The following is a 12562-nucleotide window of genomic DNA, read 5'->3' on the forward strand; positions in this document are numbered from 1 at the left end:
CTGTATTTCTATATAGTCAAATTCCTACTGTAAAAAAAGAAAATTGGGTTAGGAATATATATCTTGTACTGTATTTTTGTATGACACATGCTTATGATTAATTGTACCAGCCAGCAGGTATCTTTGTAGCGTAATGCAACAAATTTGAAAAAAAAAAGTTACTTGGTAGGCAAAGCATATATAAATAAAATTTGGCATTAAGTTAAAATTTTAGATTTTTGAATGACTGTGGGAATAACTTTCAGGCAGCAACAAATCCTTAGAATGATTACCCAGCAGTTGCCAAACTCTTAATTGCATCTCTGGTAAGAACGTTTATTGAGGCTGCTTTTGCTATTAGTCTTCTGTGATGCTTAAGAAGTGTCAAACTATTTACTTCACATTTAATGTCTATATCTACAACTTACTACTTTAGTTCAGATAAAGTAACTTCTTTTCCAAAGCCTGACTTCATAAGTGTCCTAACTTGAAGAAAAGTTATTTTGTTTTCTTAATCAGATTTATGCTTCATAAACTTCCTCTTTCTTCAGTCAAATACAGTAAATAGGCTAAGCTGATAAAGTGCTTAAGGATTTATGATCATTTGTGTATGGAGGGTTGCTTTGTGTATGGAGGGTTGTTTCAGCAGTTTGACTTTTCTATTTTTAACCCTCTGCTTCTTGATCATGTTTTGTCTTTAACACCTTTGTTTTATTTGTATGGTATTAATATGCTATATTTTAATTTGTCTTAGCATGTTGTCTCCTATTTAACTGTAATGCTCACTGTTTTGATTAACTTTTCTTGAACAGTTTAAGAAGAAAATTCATTCATAAACTTTGTTTTGAATATTTTAGATACAACAGATACAGACACAATAAAACCCTAGTTTTGCAAAGCTTTATGTAGATGCTTAACTTTAAGCAGTTGAATAGTTCAATTCAAGTAAAAAGTGTGATCAAAGCACCCACCTGTCTGTGGTAAACTACTATTAAATCTGACGTCCTTGCGCCACCTTAGAGACTAACAAATTTATTTGGACATAAGCTTTTGTGAGCTAAAACCCACTTCATCAGATTCATGGAGTGGAAAATACAGAGGCAAGTATAAATACACAGCACATGAAAAGATGTGAAAAGATTTATACCTGCCTCTGTATTTTCCACTCCATGAATCTGATGAAGTGGGTTTTAGCAGACAAAAGCTTATGCCCAAATAAATTTGTTAGTCTCTAAGGTGCCATAAGGACTCCTCCTTGTTTTTGCTGATACAGACTAACATGGCTACCACTCTGAAACCTATGAAATCAGAGTAAGGATAGCAGAATCTAGCCCTAAAATAATAAAATCAATGGCTTTCCAAATACTTGCCTTGCAAGGATTAGTTTGCAAATAACTTTCTAATACATCTGCTTGTGGGAGCTAACTGAAAATCCAGCAGGAATCAACCAGTCTAGGTTGGTTACTTACAAATGCAGAGGTACAAAGGCGTATTTACAGCAGTTCCTTTTAACATTAATTTTATTTTTCATTTTCTTTGCTGGGGCTGATCTTACAGGCTTCATTGTATTGTTTTTGAGTCCTTAATACACAATTTGTAGACATGTAGATAATAACTTCAACCAAGCCTTTAGTAGCTTAAAATGTTTCCCTAATGAATGGAGTGTTATCTTAAAGCCTTTTTCAATACTTCCTGCCTGCCGTGCTTTCTACCGAGGTGGTGGAACGGTCACATCAGCGCCCTTTCTGGTGTTTGCGCCCGCCACATCAAACTAAATCATACCGAAAACTTTCTTGTGCGGGCAAAGTACGTCCCCTCTTCCCCTCACCCGCTGTTGCTACTTTGCAAGATGCTTGATATCATCCTCATGTAGCCTCCAAAGCTGCCAGTGAAGCAGCTGGAGGGCACTACTGGGGGCATGTACGGCAGGAGGAGCCACAGGGCAGTAACTAAAAGGCAGCGTGGCGCCGCTGGACCTGCTGCGGATGCCCGAAGGTCACTGGCAAGGCAACCTGCGGGCTGTCTGCAGGCAGCGGTCTTGCACACGTAGGTTGGCACTGGCAGCGGTGACCCTCCAGCAAGCTCGCGGTTGTTAGAAACCGCAGGCTCGAGCCGGGGTTTCAACGCACCCGGCCCCGGCCCCGGCTTCACCCCCCACCCCAACTCTCTCCGCACGCACAGGTTTTGCGGGATTCACCCAGCGGCGATCTCCAGCGGTTCTGCGCGGCCGGGCCGGAGAGCCCCGCTCACGCGGCCAGCTCCCCGTCGGTCCTGTCTCTAGCTGGGGGGGCGGCGGCGTGGCTGAGCGCCCGCAGGCCCCTCCCGTGTGTCAGCGGCCCCCCGAAGGCGGCGGGAGAGGGCTGAGGCTCGGGGTCCCCAGCCGGGCAGCGCCCCGAGCCGCACCCACCCCCGGCCACGCGGGGCCACAGCCGGCCAGGGCCAAGGCAGCGGGCGGGCGTCCCGCGGGCACCCGGCGGCGCGGCTGTGCAGCGGCACATGCGAGGCTCCCCCCCCCCCGCAGCCCGGGGCGGGGCACCGCGCCCCCAGGCAGGCAGCCGTGACCCCGCCCCCGCCCTTCCCCGAACAATGAGCCGGGCAGAGCCGAGCCTGCTGCTGCCCGCCCCTCCCGCGCTCCCTCCCCCGCCGCCTCAGTCCGGGACGCGGAGCCGGCGGCGGCGGCAGCTCCCACCCCGGCGGCACAGCAGCAGCAGCCGCAGCCGCCGCCTCAGCATGTCCGCCCCGCAGCAGCGAGCTGCGCTTCCCGCCCGCCGGGCAGCCGCCCTGCAGCCCCCGCCGCCGCGCCCCAGCGCCCCGCGGCTCTCGCCGCCCTGCTCCTGCTAGGTAATGGGGGGACGCGCCGCCCGTTGCCGACCCGGGAGGAGGCGCAGCAGCAGCCCCGCTCCCAGGGGCAGCGATGGGCGAGGCGGGGAGAGACAATAGCAGCTTCCCCCGCCGCGGGGGTGGGGCGCAGGCTGGCAGCGGGTGAGCACGGCGGAGCGATGCCGAGGCGCCCCTGGGGCGGGCTGCGCCGCCTGGGCGAGGCGCGAAGGTCGGCGGGCGGGCGGGAGCGAGGGACGCCGCCTTCCCGCAGCCCCCCGCTGGCTCGGTTGAGCCGGGGCGGCGCTCGGGCCAGCAGCGGGGTGCCCCCGGCGCGCGCGCGGAGGGGTACGGCCGGGCGCTGAAGGGGCTGGGGAGTATGTTGCCCTGCAGAGAAGCGCCGCGGTTTCTGCTCCGCCTCCGTGCCGTTCTCGTCTGCCGATAGAGCAATCCGAATTCAAGCAAAGAGCTCCGGGTTTGGAGGCTACAAGATTGATCCCCCCTCCCCTCCCCTCCCCTCCCCCGGTAGCGATCTCGAATATAAAGATCCGAGGAAAAGCCCATGGCTGGGCTGCAAACACACACACTCGCTCACTCGCAAAATGTACTTTTTGTGGGGCGGTTTTCTGCTGTCCACCGTTTACTGGGTGGGCAATAGATACGTGACGCCGGATGGAGTCTCCCGGTGGCATCGCTCCGTCTCCGCGTTGCAGTCGGCAGCGTGTGTGTTTTAGCAGGACTTGCCTGCTCAGAGAGCTGAAGAGATCTATTTAGAGAAGCGGCGCTTTCCAGGAATTTAAATGAGACCTTTTCTGTGATACTGCTTTCCAAGGCTTTTTTACTAGCTCCCTCTTTGTTTTCTCAGGTTGAACTTGGAATAGTTATGCAACTGTTTAATATTGTAAGAATCAGTATTTTCAGGGCGGGGGGGGGAAGATACTTCTTTACCAATGTACCTTTAATATGCAACTTTGGTCTTTTCTGTTGAATGATTATATTTTTATCAGGAATTTTAGCCTCAGTAATATTCAGCTATTCTTATAGTTATTTTAATTATAATTGGTGTCAATGGATATTAGAAAAATACTTTGAATTGATTACTGATATGAATGATTTCTTTAATCACTTATGGATAGGGCCCTACCAAATTCACGGCAGTGAAAAACGGATCTGGTCTTTTGTGTGCTTTTACCCCATGCTATACAGATTTCATGGAGGAGACCAGTGTTTCACAAACTGGGGGTCCCAACCCAAAATTGGGTTGTGGGAGGTGGGGGTTGTAGGGAAGTCATGGTATTGCCACCCTTACTTCTGCACTGCCTCAGAGCTGGGTGGCTGGAGAGTGGTAGCGGCTGGCCAGGCACCCAGCCCTGAAGGCAGTGTCTCAAGAGCAGCAGCGCAGAAGTAAGGGAGGCAATACCATATATTACCATGCTACCCTTGCTTCTCTGCTGCTACATTCAGAGATGGGTCGCCAGAGACTGGCAACTGCTGGCCAAGGACTCAGCTCTGTAGGCAGCAGCGCAGAGAGGTAGCAATACCATACTGTGCCGTCCTTACATTTTCACTGCTTCTGGCAGTGGTGCTGCCTTCAGAGCTGTGCTCCTGGCCAGCAGCCGCTGGTCTCCAGCCACCCAGCTCAGAAGGCAGTGCCGCTGCCAGCAGGAGCGCACAAGTAAGGGTGGCAGTAAGGGTGGCAGTACCGCAACTCCCCCTACAATAACCTTGCAGCCCCCTCAGAATCCCCTTTTGGGTCAGGACCCCTACAGTTACACCATGATATATCAGATTTAAATATCTGAAATAATTAAATTTATGATTTTTTAAATCCTATGACCATGAAATTGACCAAAACGGACTGTGAATTTCGTAAGGCCCTACTTATGGAGTATTAAGATTAATTTGATTTTGCATGTAAAAATGTTAAATCAGCAGTGATGTTATAGTAGAGCCAGCAGCAATCATTATAGTCAAGGTTGCATAATAGTTTTTATTCTAGCCTTCTGTTTTTAGTCTCTCAGAACTTTGAGTTTTCATCTTTTGGGATGAAACTTTCCAGGCTTGGTCTCTGCCTGAAGATTATTTATTTTTGAAAGCTTGAGGAAAAAATAATTCAGTGGTTTTGATAATGTGGGAGGGGGCATTTTCCCACTTAAAGTTCTTGCAATTTTTGTTTAAAATAACCCTTTACTCTGAATGGCTGTGATTTGGAATTTGACTTGGAACTAGACCTTATTCAGGAGAAGTGTTTTTGAGTTTTCTGGTGAATTTGATTTGACTGAAAATCACAGGCTGGGCATGTGTAGTACATTTTACATCATCTTTTTTTTTTTTTTTTTTTTAACCAAGATTTTCAGTTGTACAGCTGAGAACATCTATGTTGTGCATGTACGACTGGCTAATTTAACTATGTACTGAGACGCGTACTAAAGTTGTGCATGGGGTAAGTCCTGTGCACCTTTTAATGAGCAAGGAATTAGGCCCTGATTCCGCAATTTGAGTGGGTTGACTACTACAGTATCTACGCAGAAGCCATTCAAGTCAGAGAAGCTCTAAGTAGGCACGGCAGTTGCCTGTGGCTTGTACAGTATAAGATAGGGACTTCAGTGAGGGCTGCTCTGCACTTTGCATGGTTTGTCGGAGGAAGCCTACTGCGATATACCTTAGGAACTGTGCAGTTCCTGATATTGCTAATAGAAGATGTTTTGTCAAGTGACCCCACCTGTGCACAGGCAAAGGTTATCCAGGGATGCCTGGGCAAATAATTCCAGATTTGGCGTTTACACAAACTACTGGAAGACAGCAGGTCAGCTGACTTGTGAAGTGCCGTCTCCTTTATGTTTTTGCTTTCCCCTGTGTTAAAGAAAAACTACAAAACCACACAATTAGGATATTACATTATAAAATGATCTTAAGAGAATGTTAAGGTTGTCCATTTAAATGCTCAAGTAAGGAAATGCCAAAGTGAAAATTACACACCAACCATAAATCTGTCCCTTAGGCATGTGTGTCACAGTAGCGTTTACAGGATTTCTCATTATACAATACAATATCACAGTGCATTTGGGGGCAGAATTAAGGTTGTGCATTTATAACATCTGCATATCCATTTCCTGATTTTGAGTGCTTTCTCATGCAAAACTTACATTGTCTTAATTTTTTTTCATGGAATCTGATACTTCAATTCAGTTTGGTAAGAGCTGTGGTAAATAAAACGAAGGACCAGACTGACCTTGCTAAATTAGGTCATGGTCAAGTTATTGAAGATTTACAGTACTGGAATACTCTGGATTTCCACCATGGTATATTAGCACAAGGTGCTGGAATATCTGCTTGTCTAGTCCAGAATTGTATGTAAAACTCTCAGCAGGAACACACTCCTCTGCTATAGCAGCAATTTTCAAACTGTGGTTTGGGGACTACAGAGCACGTGCTGGTGGTTTATGTAGAGCTAGTTGACATGTGGTGCTGGCTCCTCTTCCTTGGGTTAGTTGTTAATGGCATTAAGAGAAGCTAAACATGTACTACTTTTTAGTATTACTTGTCCGTTTAAGCAATTGATGTTGTTTCTGTTGGGTTTTTACAAATGGTAAGGGAAGGGTGTTCACCAGAATACAAATGGACTGCAGATGATCAGTGAGACAATTTCTGGGATACAGTCCACCCTATGAAAAAGTTTGATTTCTCCTGTGCTTCAGTAACTTTGGAACTAAGGAGTTGCAACCTTGATACAGAAGACACAATACTTGGGTTTGCTCCCACTTTCTAAGTGCAGAACCAAATACTGTTTTGTTTGATCAGACTGTTAGGGACTTCAGTGGGGTTTCTCTTCAGTAAGGGTTAGCAGGATTAAGCCATTAAATAGCATTTTCTAATACAACAGTCCCTTTTTGTGCACTTAGTGTATTAGAAAATATGGGTTGGTAATGCTGGTGGTATTGATTTACAACGAAAGAAACTTAAAACAGGAGATTTTCCTCTAATTATTAAACAACTGTTAGTTATTATAAAGTACTAGACTGGCACAGTTCAGTTATAATTACTGTTATAAATGGTTTATTAGGTACCATCTGACCTTTTGTCTTGTTTAATTATGTAAGCTTAATGCAGTGATCTATGTATACTGTATCCAGCAAAAATAATTACTTTCCGATTTTTTTTATCTGAGCATGCTTACTTTTAGAGTAGCTGCATGCATTGATCTACCCTGAACTTTGTACCCTTAGGGCTCCGTTCTGTAAATATGCTTCTTGTTTTTCACACTTTACATAACTAAAAAAAGAGCCATCTAATATGATTCTCTTGGTTGTACTGACTCAGATCAATATTCTGTATTTCATCATATATTGTATATCTTGGGGTACATGAAAATTGGGTGCACATGTGGGCACAGATTTACACAAATTAGCAAGTTACATGTATTTACCCCTGAAATTTTAGAAACTTAAAATATTTCAGGTATATAAATCAGAGTTTCCCTTGGTGATTATTTCATTCACAGATGTTGACTATTTTGAAAATAGCTTTCAAAGATACAAGAAGTTATGGTAGCTGCTGTACAGACGCATCTGAGCCCTGAAGAACTTACAGTCAAGGCCCCAATCTTGCAAACACTTATGCATTTGCTTAAAGTTAAACACATGCATTTGTTCCATAATGGATTTTGTTTCCCCACAATTGAACGATTTGTGTGCTTCCAGGTAAACATATGAGTGGTTGCAGGATTGAGGCATACTAGTGTTATAGACCATTATTATGACATAACATTAAAAACATGCAACAAGCTTTTTGTAAATCTTGTGGGTAATCTTAGATTACATTCTTGATCCGGTCCTGAAACTTTTACTCTAAGGTGCCACAAGTACTCCTGTTCTTTTTGTGGATACAGACTAACACAGCTGCTACTCTAAAACCTGTCATTTTGAAATATGAACACTTAACTTATTACCATCCCCCTCCCAAACCAAATGGCAGAGAAACCACTTTCTCTGAATTTCAATAATTTTTTAAATGATGACTTCACGCTAATATTTTGTTATGGAACATAATTCACTCGGAGTTAAGTATCTTATGTCTGTGTTAATATCCGTGTTAGTAGACCTTGTTAGTACACTTCCTTGTCATCCCTCCATGCCTGAATGGAGACACAAGGCATATTCTTCTTGCTCCCTCAGAGCATACTCACGTAAACTCTTACATGCACTCATAAGAATTAATTTTCAAATACTAGAAAATTATAAACATTATAAACCAGCCAGCTATTTTCTTCATTCACCAATCCCTTAGATCCCACTAAACACCCAAAGCAATAGTAAACATTGTCAGTGATAGAGTGGCACCACCAGCCAATGTAGATTATATACTTACAACTGGAATTCATCAAATGCAAGAATTTGAACGTAGCTGGCCCACAGCACTCTATGCTAGAATACTGAGTAGAGACACTGGCATTGACAGACAAAGCATATACAGGTTGGCCCAACAAAAGTATTTGACATTAACCATATCTATTCAAGAGTGGTAGGCCTATAAGCAAGTTCACAAGGGGTTGACAAGAATATTTTGTCACATTAGTTAGCTCCAGGACCATAATCAATGTTCCCTTACTCTGGTGACATGAAGATTGCTAAGGCTAACATAAAGAAACAGAAACTGCTATCACAATTAAACTAAGCAGTACCCTTGCGGTAAGACTCAGTAGAATGGCCAACAACTGAATGGCCAGTTCAGCACTTCCTATACTTTATGACACAGGAAATCTATCACTCACCACAAAAGCAGCAAAATGTAGAATCCACAGAAATACGGGAGAAATCAAGGCTGTATTTGAAGGCCATAGGAAAATTCCCATTGAGTTCAATGGGTCACGGTTTTCACCACATATAATTATTGAGGGCCCAATCCAGTCCCATTGAAGGTAATGGAAGCAGGATCTTGCCAGGAATGTGTGTCGGATACCAATGCATTGACATAGAGGTCAGTGTCCAGTTATTAACAAACAAATTTGCCTTGAATGTAAGTCCTCTTATACCCATTGTAATTTTATTGGAGGTTTATTGCATCCATCAGATATTCAGACATCTTGAAAACCCTGTGTCTTTGCAAAGTATATGTTTGCAAAAAACAAATGCACAGGATGGTTGCAAAGAAAAGACAATTTTATACACTGCAGGAATATTTACCAAACTATAAGGTTAGTAATCCATACAGTGCATTATGAGCCTAATCCAAAACTCATCAGTCTGAAATAAGCTTTGGATCAGGATATGTATGATTTTTAGACCAGTTTGTATCCTCATCGGAAGCTGTTGTCAACAGCAAACAATAAACTTAAGAGGCAGGAAACAAACACCATAGAAAATATCCCTGAGTTAGGGTGACAAGTTTTGATGTATCAAAGAAGCTCACTGGTTATAAGAGAATAAACTGCCAGGGGTGACTATATCATAAGGCATTATAGTATGGTTGCCAACTTTCTAATTGCACAAAACGGCACACCCCTACCCCATCCCATCCCCGAGGCCCCACCTTTGCTGCTCCAAGGCCCTGCCTCCCCATCTCACTCCATCTCCTCTCCCTCTGTTGCTCGCTCTCCCCCACCCTCACTCATTCGCTCGTTTTCCCTGGGTTGAGGCAGGGGGTTGGGGTGCAAGAGGAGGTATGGGTTCTGGGCTGGGGGTGCAGGCTCTGGGGTGGGTCCAGGAATGAGGGGTTTGGGGTGCAGGAGGATGCTCTGGGCTGGGGCCAAGGTGTTTGGAGTGTGGGAGGGGGCTCCGGGCTGAGGCAGGGTTTTGGGAGGGGGTATGGACTATGGGCTGGGAGTGAGGGTGTTCGAGGTGGGGACAGAAATGAGGCGTTCAGGGTGTGGGAGGGGGATCCAGGCTAGGGCAGGGGTTAGGGTGCGCGGGGCAGTAAGGGTTCCAGCTGGGGGTGCAGGCTTTGGGGTGAGTCCGGGTAATGAAGGTTTTAGCCTGTAGAAGGGGCTCCAGGCTGGGGCCGAGGGGTTCGGCGTGCAGGAGGGGGCTCCGGGCTGGGGATTGGGGCTGGGTGAAGGTGCAGGCTCCAGGCGGTGCTCACCTCGAGCAGCTTCCCACAAGTGGTGACATGTCCCTCACCTCTTAGGCGGAGGCGTGGCCAGGCACCGCCCCCGCCTGCGGGCGCTGTGGTTCCCAGACAACGGGAGCTGCGGAGCCGGCACACAGGGCGGGGCAGCACATGGAGCCCCGTGGCCGTCCTTCTACCTAGGAACCAAGGGACATGTTGCCACTTCCTGGGAGCCACGCAGAGCCAGGTAGGGAGCCTGCCAGCCTCGCATCAACCAGATGTTTAATGGCCTGGTCAGTGGTGCTAACTGGAGCCGCCAGGGTCCCTTTTCGACCGGGTGTTCCATTCAAAAACCGGACACCTGGCAACCCTACATATAGAATAAGCGTTTGGAATCAGAAAAATGGGGTTATAATAAGAGTTCTTGAAATATGTAATGTATACTATGTAACTTTCTAAAAATCATGGCGTCAGCAATCATTCTGTTGTACAAGTTACAGTTACATAACTGAAGTAGTTTACAATAATATAAATACAAATGTGGTTTGTACTAAAAATAGGTAGTGACAAATGTTAAGAAAATGTAACTCCGATATCATACAGTATATAAGATACAGATACAAGGCCAACCTAACCTAGTTCCATGCACAGACTTGCAACAAACATTAATGTGAGTTTAGTACAAAAATAAAGAACATGCCCAAAGACTGTTCTTATGCTGATGGGTTTGCATGACCATACCCGAGGTTGTATCAGCACTTCCTTAATAATCTACTTTCAGAGGTTTATGATTCAAGGTACACATACGCAAAAGACAGACAACTTCCTTTGTTAAAGCTGCCTTACGTAAACATTGTCAAGCAATTAACTTTTATTAAACTTTTTATTAACTTTTTATTAAAACCTTTCCTTCTCAGAGGAAGACCTTTAAAAAACAAGCTTCAGCCCAGAATAGATTTTGTGTGTTTTGGGTGCCTTAGACTTAAAACTGACAGATAGAAAGCTGCAGGTCTACTAGAACAGTCAGTTTCTTTCATTATTTTGACAAACCTTTGAAAAGTGTCTTCTGTGCAAGCACAGTGTTAACATTTGAGAAACAGTTCTTAAGAATTTTATTACGTGCTGAAACATGTATTTACACCAAACACCATAATCTGTTAAAAAAAAAAAAAGAAAAGAAAAAAAAAGTGTCCTAAGAGCCATATGCTGCCATCCATCAAGTGGGAGAAATACCATCCTTATTCACAAAAAGAAAAGGAGTACTTGTGGCACCTTAGAGACTAACCAATTTATTTGAGCATGAGCTTTCGAAAGCTCATGCTCAAATAAATTGGTTAGTCTCTAAGGTGCCACAAGTACTCCTTTTCTTTTTGCGAATACAGACTAACACGGCTGTTACTCTGAAACCCATCCTTATTCAAGTGTTAACCAGAGGTCAGACTGTGTCGGGCCTTATGTGGGTCTATAGGGGTGAAGATGCATAAGGAGCCTCCCCCAGTCCTTGCGTGCCCTACTAGTTGGCTTGTCACAGTGCTGTCCCTGAGTGCATCCTGGTGGTTCACACCACTCCAAAGAGGGTGCTGCTTTCACACTGGCCCTTTGAACGGGCCCAACACGGCAAGGGAAGTATGTTGTGCCTTCTTAAGAGATCTAGTAGTCGGCGGGCTTCCCTTGTGCACTGGAGAGGCCCTGGAGTGAGGGGGAGAGAAGCCTATCTTCCGTAACTTCCCCTGGGGAGCAGTATGGATTTGCACTGCTCCAACATGAGACGATGCCTGTGCTGCTTGACTGAGCCCTGGGTATTCTCCTGAGACACGTCTCTCTCTCAGGAAAATTATCTGTGTTGTGTTCTAAATGCAGACACTTTACCTGAGAAAAGTGTGTGTCTAAAAAAAACCCCAACAACAATACAATACAGTGTTCTCCACGTCATAACAAATAAAACAGCCCTGACCAAGAGATGTGGAAAGTCTTTGTGCTACTCTTATCTCCTAAACAAATAACTTGAATTTTGTGGCTTTAGAGGTTTTGTGCCATAGCTTTAATGGTATTTAAATTTGAGGGTTTTTTTCATGACATTGAGTCTAGTCAGCTACTGCAGTCTATTGTTTCTGAAAAGCCGAGAGGAAAATGCAGAAGGGGAAAGAATGTGTCATTCTTAAAAAGTGCTTCTAGGATGGATCAATGTTTGGTAAATGTAGACACTTTGAAGCCTATTCTCCTATTGATGCACTTTCATAACTCCTGTCAATGGGAATCATGCATCTGTGCATCTCAAAAAGAATAGGTCCCTTTGTAGCTGAGGTATGTTGTGTGCAGAAATGTACTTCATGGAAAATCATTTTTAAAGCAAGAATACATTCCTAAGATTTTCCACCATTGATCATCTGTACACTTTTAAATTTTCCAGACAACGTAGCTGGTGATTGTTGTTGTCAAAGAGAGTGACAAACATAGAGGGGAAATGCTGAAGAAGATAGTTGCCTATATTGATGGCCGTGTCAATAAATGCATGAGGCTGTCCAACTATCCTTTACCAAAAACAAAATGTTTGGGAAGCTTTACTTACAGTGCAGTCCCCGCTGGAAGCCAATTCCGGACTCCCGTGCTTTCCTGGGTTCATCCAAGCTCCAGGTTTGTGTAGAGGAAATTGAAACTTGAGGGCTGATACTCCCTCAAATCATTTCACTGTATTTGAAGTTTAATGAATTTTTTTGTCGAG

The 12562-nt window shown here is 44.8% G+C and overlaps 1 protein-coding gene across 2 annotated transcripts in view; it reads left to right on the forward strand.

Annotated features, from left to right (window-relative positions):
* Positions 1-12562, forward strand: part of ST6GAL2 (ST6 beta-galactoside alpha-2,6-sialyltransferase 2) — a 249708-nt gene that overhangs the window by 186656 nt on the left and 50490 nt on the right. Inside the window, exon 1 of one of the 2 annotated variants that reach the window (XM_073351076.2) lies at positions 2647-2820. The exons of the other annotated variant lie outside the window; for it this stretch is intronic. The gene's annotated coding sequence lies outside the window, so the exon portion shown is untranslated. Of the gene's footprint in view, positions 1-2646; positions 2821-12562 lie in introns of those variants that run through there. 2 annotated transcript variants of the gene reach the window in all.

Source organism: Lepidochelys kempii, chromosome 1 (assembly GCF_965140285.1).
Source record: "Lepidochelys kempii isolate rLepKem1 chromosome 1, rLepKem1.hap1, whole genome shotgun sequence".
Taxonomy (NCBI): domain Eukaryota; kingdom Metazoa; phylum Chordata; order Testudines; family Cheloniidae; genus Lepidochelys; species Lepidochelys kempii.